We start from the raw sequence: 13,238 nt of genomic DNA, 5'->3' as shown, positions 1-13,238 counted from the left end.
AACAGATAATCTAGACACAGAATCACAAAGTTCAGCAGATGATAAAAAGCTATTTGGACATTTCAATTCAGAGGGGACATGTGGACTATTCCATAAGCATGTCTGGTATAATGTGCTACTCACCTGCAGCACAGACTTCACACACAGTGGAGTGAGGTGGTAGAAGTGACACATCACTTTACATTCCTGCCCTAGTATCTAGCAAGTGAAGAGAGAGAGAGTGTGTGTGTGTGTGTGTGTGTGTGTGTGTAGAACACAGAAGCAGGTACAGAAGAAAGGTGAGCTCACAAAATCCAGAGAATTCTAACATCCTTTAGCGTGTGTGGGGAGAAGTGAAACGAAGGGGGGACTAGATGACCCCAGGAAAACGCCATGTCGGGAAGTCCCTAATTACATACCATGCCATGGGACCTGAGCAGAGGGCCATGTTTCAGGGAACTGTGCAGCTTTTTTGGGAGAAAGGTGAAGGCCCAAAGGCATAGAATATAAGTCAGGCAAAAGAGAGATCCGAGGTACAAGTTATCACCGTTTCTCAGCACTCCTCCTCCTATCTATTGAGTGCAGAAAGGACTACATTCAGTTCCAACACTCAGCCCAAGTCATTCTCATAGAAGAGAATCAATACTATCAAACTGAAACCTGTGGTAAAATAACAGGGTAACAGCCACTTCTAACAGATGCGTTTAGCTTTTAAAAATTTGTAACGAAATATTTATGTTAAAAGAACTATTATAAATTTAACAATTCCTTTCCTTTCAATTATCTTATAAATTAACTTTTTCCAAAAATTAGCATTTCATACAACAGTCTCTATGAATTCTTCCATCTGTTCATCTTCAAACAGAGATATCTGAAATATTCACAAAGCATTAGTGCCGTTTATTTTTGCATGATGCAAATCTGTGATTTGCTCATTTCAGTATGGCTTGGATTTCTCATAAAATCAATAATTACTTAAAGAATCTTAAAACATATACATATATATAAAATAAAAATACAACTTTAGAAATACAGAAGATATTTATGCAGCCTTAGGATGGGAACAAGGCAAAAATCAACCTAATGTTCTTTCTTGTCATTCTTATTCTCTCCATGAGTCCCCTACCCCCAAAAAATTTATGTGAAAAAAAATTTCAAAGATTCACTAAAAAAATTAAAATACATGAGTTATCATTTTCTGTTCAGGCTATAAATGCTATCTCCTAGACAAAAACTTGATAGACTGCCTCAAAAACTTAATCACATATGTCACCATTAAGTCACAAAACCTAGGAAGTTATGTTTGAGATTTCCAAGTCTAAAAGCAGAAGTCTGCTTTTTATTATCCAAAACAGATCCAAAAGTCTAACCTAATATAAAGGGTGTGTGCATCAACAGGAAGCTATGACCATTAGCCTCCAATACAAAACCCTCATGAGGGTCCTATACTCAAGCCTTAGTTGCTGTTATATTTATACAAATTAACCCCATTCATCTCCTCCTAAGTAGGTACCAAAAAATTTTTAGAGAAACAGAAGGAAAAGGCCAGAATCACATTATTACTATGTTGTTTTCCCCTCTGACAGCCTTTTACATAGCTTGATAAAACTAGTTTAATGATGAATTGAAGTTAACACATTTTTTCTACTAAACTTAAAACCAAAGTAATTCAACCAGAACCAAAACCTTCAGAATTCCGTGCAGTAGCTTTTTCCAAAGTGTATTCAAAGAAGTGCTAATGGATAACAAGCAAAAAAGTTCCATGATCCCTATACTTCAATCAAAATCATACCAATAGAATTTTGGAAAGATTTTCACAAAATCCAAAGTCCAAAGAATAACACACAATGAGCATTTTTCTGGAAAATGAAATACAGTAAACGTTCTATTTCTTAGGCTAGGTGAGTTTTGTTACTTTGTTTGAATGCAAAACAAAGATGATATAGAAGTACTAGCTCAAAGAGAATAAAGCCACAGTATTTAAACTGTGGCCAGACACGAGGGCTGATGCCTGTACGCCCAGCACTCTGGGAAGCTTAGGCGGAAGGATCACTTAAGACCAGGAGTTGGAGGTTGCGGTAAGCTATGATCAGGCCACTGCACTCCAGCCTGGGCAAGATTCTGTTTCTAAAAATATAAAAAATAAACCTAATGTGGTTTGTATATTTGTGCCCTCCCAATCTCACATTGAAATGTTGGAGGTGGGGTCTGGTAGGAGGTGTCTGGGTCATGGGAGAGGACCCCTCATGACTGGGTTGGTGCCCTCTCCAGAGTAATGAATTCACACGAGATCTGGCTGTTTAAAGCCAGGCGTGGTGGCTCCCAGCACTTTGGGAGGTTGAGGCAGGCAGACTGACTGAGCCCAGGAGTTCGACATCAGCCGGGACCACATGGCAAAATCTCGTATCTACAAAAAATAGTTAGCCAGGTGTGGTGGCGCATGCCTGCAGTCCCAGCTGCTGGGATTGCTTGAACCTGGGAGGTCAAGGTTGCAGTGAGCCAAACTGCACCACTGAATTCCAGCCTAGGTGACAGAGTGAGACCCTGTATTTAAAAAAAAACAAGCAGCAGCTCTCCCCACTCCCCACTCTCATCACGTGAGTATCCTGTTCTCCCTTTGCCTTCCGACATGATTGGAAGCTTCCCGAGACCCTCACCGGAAGGCAGGCAGCTGTTGGTGTCATGCCTGCACAGCCTACAGAACCATGAGGCAAAATAAACCTCTTTTCTTCATAAATTATCCAGTTTCGCATATTCCTAGCAACACAGGCTAACATATTTCTAATTCAAACTTTGAATCCAGGCTCTAGCACTTAATAATACATGTAATGTTGTGCTTTACTATATTCTGTCTTCCTCCCTTTCATATCCAAGCTTCTAGAAAAGAGGAGTACTTATTTCTCCAGACTTCATCATGGTGCCTAGCACAAAGGAGTTCAAAAAAAGTTTAATACATCAAAGTTTTCCAAATTTAACAGCCTTTGAATCTATGGGGCAAAATTGGTTTTAAGACTTTTACAATTTAAGCACACTACAGAGAACATCAAAACACTATATTATTAGAAATAGGGGCCAGGCGCGGTGGCTCACGCCTGTCATCCCAACACTTTGGGAGGCTGAGGTGGGTGGATCACCTGAGGTCAGGAGTTCGAGACCAGCCTCACTAACAGGGTGAAATCCAGTCTCTACTAAATACAAAAAATTGGCCAGGTGTGGTGGTGCATGCCTGTAATCGCAGGTACTAAGGGGGCTGAAGCAGGAGAATCACTTGAAACCGGGAGGCAGAGGTTGCAGTCAACCAAGACTGCACCATTGCACTCCAGCCTGGGCAACAAGAGTGAAACCCCATCTCAAAACAAACAAGTCTCAAAACAAACAAAAACAATTGTATGGCTGGGCCACGGTGGCTCATGCCTGTAATCCCAGCAGTCTGGGAGGCCGAGGCGGGCAGATCACGAGGTCAGGAGATCGAGACCATCCCAGATAACAAGGTGAAATCCTGTCTCTACTAAAAATACAGAAACAAAATTAGCCGGGCGTGGTGGCGGGAACCTGTAGTCCCAGCTACTCGGGAGGCTGAGGCAGGAGAATGTCGTGAACCCAGGAGGCAGAGCTTGCACTGATCCGAGATCTTGCCACTGCACTCCAACCTGGGCAACAGAGCGAGATTCCCGTATCAAAAAAAGAAAGAAATAGGCCAGGCAGTATGGCTCACGCCTGTAATCCCAGCACTTTGGGAGGCCAAGGTGGGAGAATCGGTTGAGGTCAGGAGTTCGTTCCAGACCAGTCTGGCCAACATGGTGAAACCCCGCCTCTACTAAACATACGAAACTTAGCAGCCAGTCATGGTGGCATACGCTTATAACCCCAGTTACTTGGGAGGCTGAGGCATGGGATTCACTTGAACCCGGGAGGTGGAGGTTGCTGTGAGCTGAGATGGTGCCATTGCACTCCAGCCTCAGCGACAGAGCCAGACTGTCTTAAAAAAAAAAAAAAAACTATAGTAGAAAGAGTATCTCAAAGGTATATGAAAACACAAACACACATGAAACATCTACGTTCAGTGCTGTACAAAATTAAATAGAGTCCCAGCCTTTTATGACATGCCAGCATTCGCAACCTATAGAAAGTAATTTACAAAGTTTCAACTCCTTTCCAAAGTCTAGATAGGCAGAGCAGGAACGTTCTACCGGTTTTGAATGAAAACACTGTTCATGGCCGGGTGCGGTAGCTCAAGCCTGTAATCCCAGTACTTTGGGAGGCCGAGGCAGGCGGATCGCAAGGTCAAGAGACCAAGACCATCCTGGCTAACATGGTGAAACCTGACTCTACTAAACATACAAAAATTAGCTGGGCGCGGTAGCGCGGGCTACAGTCCCAGCTACTTGGGAGGCTGAGGCAGGAGATTCGCTTGAACCCGGGAGACAGAGGTTGCAAAAAGCCAAAATCGCACCACTACACTCCAGCCTGGCACAGAGCAAGACTCCGCCTCAGAAAAATAAATTAGGCCGGGCGCGGTGGCTCAAGCCTGTAATCCCAGCACTTTGGGAGGCCGAGACGGGCGAATCACGAGGTCAGGAGATCGAGACCATCCTGGTTAATATGGTGAAACCCCGTCTCTAACAGAAAATACAAAAAACTAGCCGGGCGACGAGGCGGGCGCCTGTAGTCCCAGCTACTCGGGAGGCTGAGGCAGGAGAATGGCGTGAACCCGGGAGGTGGAGCTTGCAGTGAGCTGAGATCCGGCCACTGCACTCCAGCCTGGGCGGCAGGGCAAGACTCCGTCTCAAAAAAAAAAAAAAAAAGAAAGAAAAATAAATAAATTAATTAATTAAATAAAATAATGTTCGGCAGGGCGCGGTGGCTCAGGCCTATAATCCCAGCACTTTGGGGGGCCAGGACAGCGGATCACGAGGTCAGGAGATCAAGACCATTCTGGCTAACATGGTGAAACCCCGTCTCTACTAAACATACAAAAATAATTTAGCCGGGCGGACGCCTGTAGTCTCAGCTACTCGGGAGGCTGAGGCAGGAGAATGGCGTGAACCCGGAAGGCAGAGCTGGCAGTGAGCTGACATCGTGCCACTGCACTCCAGCCTGGGTGACAGAGCAAGACTCTCTCTCAAAAAAAAAAAAAAAAAAGAAAAAGAAAAATCATTACTTCTGCCTGCCTGTCTTCTCCACTACACTATGAATTCCTAAAAGGCAAAAATCACCAAATCTTATTTCTGGGCATTCGACAAGGTCACCGTGCCTTTGGACTAACAGGTCCTAAATGTAATAAATTAGGATAACAGGATACTGTGTAGCAGGATATTAGGACACTAGCAGGGACAAGGAATAGCCATGTTAAACAATAAAATCAATTTTTTAAAACTCAAGATTGAGCCCAATTATTTTTAAGTATACACTAGTTCAGTATTAAGCAAAACAAAATCATTAAAATTACTAGGCCAGATACTAAAAACAGAATACTATAAATCAGTTTTCTGTGTGAAATACACAAATTCCTGCAGTAACTGAATTCCACCACAGAAAATGGAACTCTAATCTAGTTCAACAATTATATTGCAACATGTACCAAGCGAGCATTTCCATAAACCACTTTGTATGCAATTTTATTTTTTCTTTTTGACTAATAAAAAGACGAATTGTCATTTAAATGTAAACTACCAGTGGACCCAGACACTTCAAGTCTTTCAGAAATTTCTTTCCAATTTAATTCAAACATTTTAAAATCACGAACTACTTTTAAAACACCGTGTTAGTAAAGGAATGCAAGGGCAAGAAGATAACCTACTTCCTGACTTTAAGGAGTTTACAATCTAGAAAAGGAGATATATAGTCAATTATCAGATATCAGACACAACGAATAAATGCCACAATAGAGGTACATATGCTGTGAGATCCCAGTAAAAAAGTGGGATAAAGGGAAATAAAAGAGTACAGTGGGCTGGGTGCGGTGGCTCACGCCTGTGATCCCAGCACTTTGGTTGGCCAAGGTGGGCAGATCGCCTGAGCTCAGGAGTTCAAGATCGCTCTGGGCAACACGGTGAAACTTCCTCTCTACTAAAATACAGAAAATTAGCCAGGTGTGGCGGCTAGTTCCTGTAGACCCAGCTACTCACGAGGCTGAGGCACGAGAATGGCTTGAGTCTTGCAGTGAGCCAAATTCGCGCCATTGCACTCCAGCTGGGGCTACAGAGTGAGACTCCATCTCAAAAAAAAAAAAAAAAAAAAAAAAAAAAAAAAAAAAAGAATACAGTGAAAACATGGGATTTCGAAGGAGGTCCTGAAATTTGAGAATTTACAAAAGGAAAGATGGCACGCCAGGATGAAAAACATGAGCAAAGAAACATCAGAGTGATACACCTCTTCCACAGAACGGACCCAGGATTGGTGGTGATTCCGGAATAGCAAAAGCATAAAATGTGTGAATATATGAGAATAGACAGTAGCATATACTTATTGTAGAGGGCTCTGGGCTAACTTAGGGAAGTTAGATTTCATTCTGGGAAGAAAAAGAAGTCCCTGAAAATAATAAAGGTAGGCGTGAAAGACAATGTTCTGTCCTCTTAAGATGTATCTGTACCTATGAAAAAGGAGAGGCATAAAAAGAAAAAAAGTCTCAAAACTGACGTATAACGATCTTTTTTATTTTTATTCTTTATTTTTTTAGCAACAGGGTCTCGCTGTGTCACACAGGCTGGAGTGCAGAGGTGCGATCCTAGCTCACTGCAACCCTGGATATCTCGGTTTGAGGCTGAAGCTCAAATGTTCCCCCCATCTTAGCCTCCCGAGTAGCCGCGCGACTAAAGGCGTCACCCACGCCCAGTTGACATGATGTTTTACATTTTTTTAAAAGGTAATTATTGTTTGCCAACTCGTGACAGTTTGGTCGTACGTTACTTAAGGACGAGGATCCAAAAGTCACAGTACAGAGACAATGTAGACTTCCCATAGCGCTTGGCACACTTAAAACATCCCTTCAAGTATTAACCTTAACTGGGCTTGTCATCCCTGGTCAAATCCTCCGAAATCAGTAAACCACTCTAATTTCTTCTCTCCTAAGAGACTCTCAGTGAAAGCCCCCCCCCCCCCCCACACACACACACAAATAGTAAAAAAAAAAAAGAAATGGGGTCTCGCCATGTTGCTCAGGCTGGTCTCAAACTCCTGGGCTCAAGCGATCCTCCCTCCTCGGCCTCCCAAGGTGCTGGGATTACAGACATGAGCCACTGCGCCCAGCCAAAGACAGTTGTTAAAATCTACAGACTCATTTAGGGTATTCTGAGAATAAACTATCGTTTAGGATTTCCCCAAAGGATCTAAGTTTTGTTCTACGAAGAACCCAGTTCTTCCAAAAATTCCTACAACTGACGATTTGGAAATAAACGCTCATCTCATAAAACTCTGCACACAGTGCGAACCTCGTAAGCTTTGAGAACAAAATTTACCCATCTCTCAAAACAAAACACCCAAACCAAAACAGGCAACCAGTGGCAAAAGTAATCGCCCTCAGCTTCCCAGGTGGGAACAAGGAAGGCAAATTAATAAGCACCCCAAGACGTGCTTTTATTTTAAATCTCCTTGATCTGACCAATCGGGTGGGCTGGATGGGCTGCAGCCTCACGTCTGGGCCCCAGTCCCATTTCTTCCCCGCCCGGACTACGGACTCACTGCGGCCAGGCCCAGGCGCATGTGGAACACACGCCAAACCAGGACAGGCTCAGCACGCCGGTCACTTCCCTCCGGGAAAGGCCCGCCAACGAGTCCATCGCGTGGGAGGACAGTGGGAAAGGGTCGCGGCCCCGGCCCTCCCGGGTCGGTAAAGGACCCGGCTGCAGGCGCAGGACGCGAACCCACCAGCGCCGCTCCGGCGCCATGTGCCGCCGCTCCTCCGGTTCGAGGTTATGTAACGAAGCCCGGCGCCCGCGAGCCTCCCGTGCCCGCCACCGCCAGCGCTCGCCCCCTCGAGCCCCATCCGTTGGCCCCGCGCACGCCCGGCCTAGGCCCGGCGCTCGCGGAACAGAATCCCCGCCGCCGCCGCCGCCGCGGGCCCAGGCCGCGCGGGCCCAACCCCCTCCCTCCCTTCCCCCTACCTGAGCAGGGCGGGTGAGCGCGCCGCCGCGGGCCGAGTCCACCGGGTCGCCAGGCCAGGCGCGGGCTTCTCCCGTGCGGGTCCGTCACAGCATCTCACGGGAGACGTGGCCGCCACGGGCCGGGCTCACACCCCTCCGCCCGGCTGAAGCCGCTCCTCCGCGCGCCGGCCTCCGCCCGCGACCTCCCCGGCCACCTGAGAGCCACACGCCCCCGAGCGTGCCTTCCCGGGCTATGGGCCTGCAGACCGCTCAGCGGCTAAAACGCAGTCGCTGCTCCCGCCGCGGTTCTGGGTCCTTCCCCTTGCAACGCTGCCTGGTCGCCTCGAACAGCGCCGGCGCCGCTCTGCGTATTACCTCGGGCCGACAGACCGAGTTCCACACGCCCCGGAAGGGAGGGAGCGGAGGAAAAGGGCGGAGAGGGAGGGGAGAACCGCAGGAGATCGCGGCTGCAGGGACCAGAGTTCTCGCGATGGTTCCGCGCTCGAGCGCTGGCTCCGCGGGAATTTTCAAACTCTCGGTGAAAGAAGGAGGTGGGAGGGGAAGGGAGGAAAGAGAAGCAGGGCCTGGAAGGGCGGATCATTTACAAAATTTCGGGTCTCTCCCGCTCCGAGGAGCTGGTGGGGAGAAAGACTACGAGTCCCACAGTGCCTTGCGCGTGAAGCCGCCCTGGCGGCCCCGGCGGCGCGCCCCGTGCGCAGTTGGGAGTGGTAGTCTTCGCGGGGGGCGCGCCGGGCTCTACCAGCAGCCTCAGGGCTGGGATTGCAGGCGGACTCTCTTGTCACGTTATCGTGTGGCCCTGCCAGCTGGGGGCCGAGTGATAATCTTTCTCCCATAATTGGCAGCTTGCATTCTGTATTTTCTGTTCTGTGCTCCCACTTCCTTTTTTTCTTTTTCTTTTTTTTGGAGACGGAGTCTTGCTCTGTTGCCCAGGCTGGAGTGCAATGGCACGATCTTGGCTCACTACAACCTGTGCTCCCGCTTTTCATGCCAAAGGTGGGCTCCCAGACTTCTGGGGAAACGCTTTTTCCACCGTACTGTGTTTTTTCTAGCATCCTTCTGTACTTTCATGGCCAAAAATGCTCGCACAGCCTAACCTAATCTTTTTAGTCAAAATTTTACCCCAAATCACTGTTATCTTTTTGGTCACTGCAGTATTGTGGAATTTCTTATTGTTAGTATCTTCCTTTGAAGCGAATCCCAGCGCCAAACGTGTTTCAAACAGATAGGGAACATGTCCTTAATACTAAGTAGTAAATAAAAGGATTATAACATGAGGTAGAGTGGGGATTTTAAGAAGATGCTCTGTCATCTAGAAAGTTTCTACTTTTCTGTTACCTTTCCTATATGCTTTTTAAATTTATTTATTTTTATTTTATTTTTGAGACAGTGTCTCGCTCTGTCGCCCAGGCTGGAGTGCAGTGGTGTGATCAAGGCTCACGGCAGCCTCAAACTCGTGGGCTCAAATGATCCTCCTATGTCAGCCTTCCAAGTAGCTGGGACTATGGGTGTGGACCACCATGCCCCACTACGCCCTATTAATTTTTTTATTACTTTATTTTATTTTATTTTATTTATTTATTTTTGAGACAGAGTCTTGCTCTGTCACCAGGCTGGAGTGCAGTGGTGCAATCTCGGCTCACTGCAACCTCTGCCTCCCAGGTTCAAGCGATTCTCCTGTCTCAGCCTCCAGAGAAACTAGGACTACAGGTGTGCACCACCAGACCCAGCTAATTGTTGTATTTTTAGTAGAGACGGAGTTTCTCCATGTTGGCCAGGATGGTCTTGATCTCTTGACCTCGAGATCCACCTGCCTCAGCCTCCCAAAGTGCTGGGATTACAGACATGAGCCACCATGCCCAGCCTATTTTTATTTTTGTAGTGACTGTGTCTTGCTATGTTACTCAGACTGGAGTGCATGGCTATTCGCAGGCACTGTGGCCTCATCAGTGCTACTGCTGCCTCCAACTTCTAGGCTCAAGCTATCCTCCCACCTCAGCTTCCCGAGCAGCTGGGACTACAGGCATGGGTGTCATGCCTGGCCCATATGCTTTTGGAGATAATGCTGCCTTTTGGAAATGTAATTTTCTCTTTTCTCTAATTTTTGTTTCTTTAATAACAGCAACCTGCTTACATATCATGTTTGTTTGCACAAGGTATTGGACCAAGTTGTGATAGAAACCGTTAAAAAGAGCACTGCTTCTGCAGTAGGAGGTTTGGGATTCGTTGTCTTAATTATTTTTAAAGAGGCCTCTTCAAACAGAAACCACCCTCTGTTGGATGTGCTGATTTATGTCACATGCTCCACATTCTACACTTTCTTGGGCAATATTTTATGCCCAGTTCATGAGTACTATACCTCTCGGTAGTCAGAAGACATGAATTATCAACTCAGGTGTGCTGCTAGTGAGCTGTGTGACATCAGGAAAATCAAGTGACCTCTCTGGGCTTCAGTTATCACATGTGTAGAGCAAGAGATTGACTGATTCATTAGACAGACATTTATTAACTTTGCTCTAAGAGCCCTTCCAGTTGTGAAATTAAAAAATCTATTTCAATTGCACATATTATCCAGATTGACTGTCTACATAGTCTTTCAGATTTTAATCCTTTCCATCTTTATCGACAGGATGATTTCCGTATGATTGTCTATATTTTTATTATTTGTTTACTTATTTTGAGACAGGGTCTTACTCTGTCGCACAGGCTGGAGTGCAGTGGCAAAATCTCGGGCCACTATAGCCTTGACCTCCTGGGCTCAAGCAATCCTCCTACCTCAGCCTCCCGAGTAGCTGGGACTACAGGTGCACACCACCACTCCTAGCTAATTTTTGCATTTTTTGTAGAGACAGGGTTTCATCGTGTTACCTAGGCTGGTCTTGAACTCCTGGGCTGAAGCGATCTGCTGGACTCGGCCTCCCAAAGTGCTGGGATTACAGACGCTGCTGGATTCGGCCTCCCAAAGTGCTGGGTTTACAGATGTTGCTGGACTCGGCCTCCCAAAGTGCTAGGATTACAGACGTGAGCCACCTGCCCGGCCTGTGTAACTGTCTATCATCTAGACCAGCTCTACCTGTCCTGTTTTATTTCCCTATATAGTTCCTGAGTGCTTTGTTTGTTTTTCTGTTTTTTTTTTTTGTTTTTTTTTTTTTGTTTTTTTTTGAGACGGAGTCTGGCTCTGTCACCCAGGCTGGAGTGCAGTGGCCGGATCTCAGCTCACTGCAAGCTCCGCCTCCGGGGTTTATGCCATTCTCCTGCCTCAGCCTCCCGAGTAGCTGGGACTACAGGCGCCCGCCACCTCGCCCAGCTAGTTTTTTGTATTTTTTAGTAGAGACGGGGTTTCACCGTGTTAGCCAGGATGGTCTCGATCTCCTGACCTCGTGATCCGCCCGTCTCGGCCTCCCAAAGTGCTGGGATTACAGGCTTGATGTTTTGTTGTTTTTAACTCTCCAAACCTGCTTTCTCTTTTAGTGTCTCCCAGCCTCTTCTCTCCCTGAGTAAATCTTAACACCCTCAGGGGCCAGCTCAAGCCTCTCTTCTCTTCCCAATCTTTTCTTCAGCTTCAGCCCACATGACTCACTAAAAACTTGAGCGAAAATATGCTGCTGAATTATTTCACGTCTGTTTCCCTTTTTGCCTCTGACTCTCTCCATCCACCCACTATCTCCATCTCCCAGCACAGACTGTATCTTCTTAACATGCTTCCCCCATAACTGCTAGTGTTTTATTTTAGTTGCTTTGCAAACTGAATTTCCAATTTAAAGCTCTCATTCAACCCTTTTTCCTCTTTCAGTCATTTAACTAAGCCAATACCAGATTATTTTAATTGGTTTCAAGAGATGTTAATAAGTGTTAAATGAAGAAAAATCTAGATTTGGTAATCAAATGAGTTTGGGGGAAAAGCTGATTAAATAAAAATAAAAATGTATTTTCTGTAAGACTTCACTGGCTTTAATATGCTTGGCCTTCCCCAGAGTCGCTTGACCATGGCATCCGTTTGCGCTTGTGTAACATCTTTTGCCTTATTAGTGCTCCACAGAATAGACTTTGGTAAACACAGCGTCAAAGCTTTCTCTCACTGGAAGAAGCATGGTGTGGTGAAAAGAATGAAATCATTTGGAGCCAGACAAACTTGGGTTTTAATGCGTTTCACTACTTTCTAGCAACATGACTTTTATTAAATTACTTCACTCTCTGAGCCTGTTTTCTCAGCTAAGAAGAAAAGATAATGTCACTTTGCAGAATTCTTGTAAAGATGAAAGGTAAGTATGTGCCTCCCTTAGAACCTCATTCCGTTTTCACCTATGTGGTCCTAAGTTATGTTGGTAAAAGGCCTAGAAATGGGTAATAACTGGTACGAATCCTCATGCTTCCATCTGGAATGTTTAAGAGGTAATTTTTTAAAAAATTTTATTTATTGATCGATTTTTGAGACGGAATCTCACTGTGTCACCCAGGCTGGAGTACAGTGGCACGATCTCAGCTCACTGCAGCCTCCGTCTCCCGGGTTCAAGCGATTCTCCTGCTTTAGCTTCCCACTGGGATTACAGGCCCGTGCCACTACTCCTGGCTAATTTTTGTATTTCTAGTAGAGATGGAGTTTCACCATGTTGCCCAGGCTGGTCTTGAACTCCTGACCTCAAGTGATCCACCCGCCTTGGGCTCCCAAAGTGTTGGGATTACAGCATGAGCCACCGCACCCGGCCAAGAGGCAATATTTTAATACCATTCCAGCATCCTGGGAGTGACTAGCAGCCATCTGATTTCAGGGAATTCAGGACTTCATTGAAGCATTCTGAATTAGATCTCCAATTGTTTTGCAAAGTAACAGGAAAAGCCTTATTACTTTAACAACAACAAAAATGGAGCTTATCTGTCTTAAATAGAGAAAATTGTCTTTGTCCTAACAGGTACATTTTCATCATTTTTGTGGAGATGACTGGTTGTAGCAAGCAGCGCCCACCCTTGACTTCTCCAACTGACCATAAACTGGTTGAATGAACAATCATAGTTTTCCTGTTCCCCACTATATGTCCAGTGATGGCACAATGGCCAGAGCATAAATACATACTAAAATAATTGTCTAGTGACTGAGTAAATAATAATTCATCATTCAAAGCAAAATATGCAAAAAAAAAAAGCAAAATATGCAATATTAGA

At 45.7% G+C, this 13,238-nt stretch overlaps 1 protein-coding gene across 2 annotated transcripts in view; it reads right to left on the bottom strand.

The window, feature by feature from the left end:
• AHCTF1 (AT-hook containing transcription factor 1) overlaps positions 1-8,481 on the bottom strand; it is a 97,774-nt gene extending 89,293 nt beyond the window's left edge. Inside the window, exon 1 of one of the 2 annotated variants that reach the window (XM_023216126.3) lies at positions 8,082-8,481. The gene's annotated coding sequence lies outside the window, so the exon portion shown is untranslated. The remainder of the gene's footprint in view (positions 1-8,081) is intronic. The other variant, XM_023216128.3, reaches the window with a different exon arrangement.
• Positions 8,482-13,238: the final 4,757 nt, after the last annotated feature.

The sequence above is a fragment of the Piliocolobus tephrosceles genome, chromosome 1 (assembly GCF_002776525.5).
Source record: "Piliocolobus tephrosceles isolate RC106 chromosome 1, ASM277652v3, whole genome shotgun sequence".
Lineage (NCBI taxonomy): Eukaryota > Metazoa > Chordata > Mammalia > Primates > Cercopithecidae > Piliocolobus > Piliocolobus tephrosceles.
Note: the sequence above shows the minus strand (reverse complement) of the source record. Positions and strands in the feature narration are given on the sequence as shown.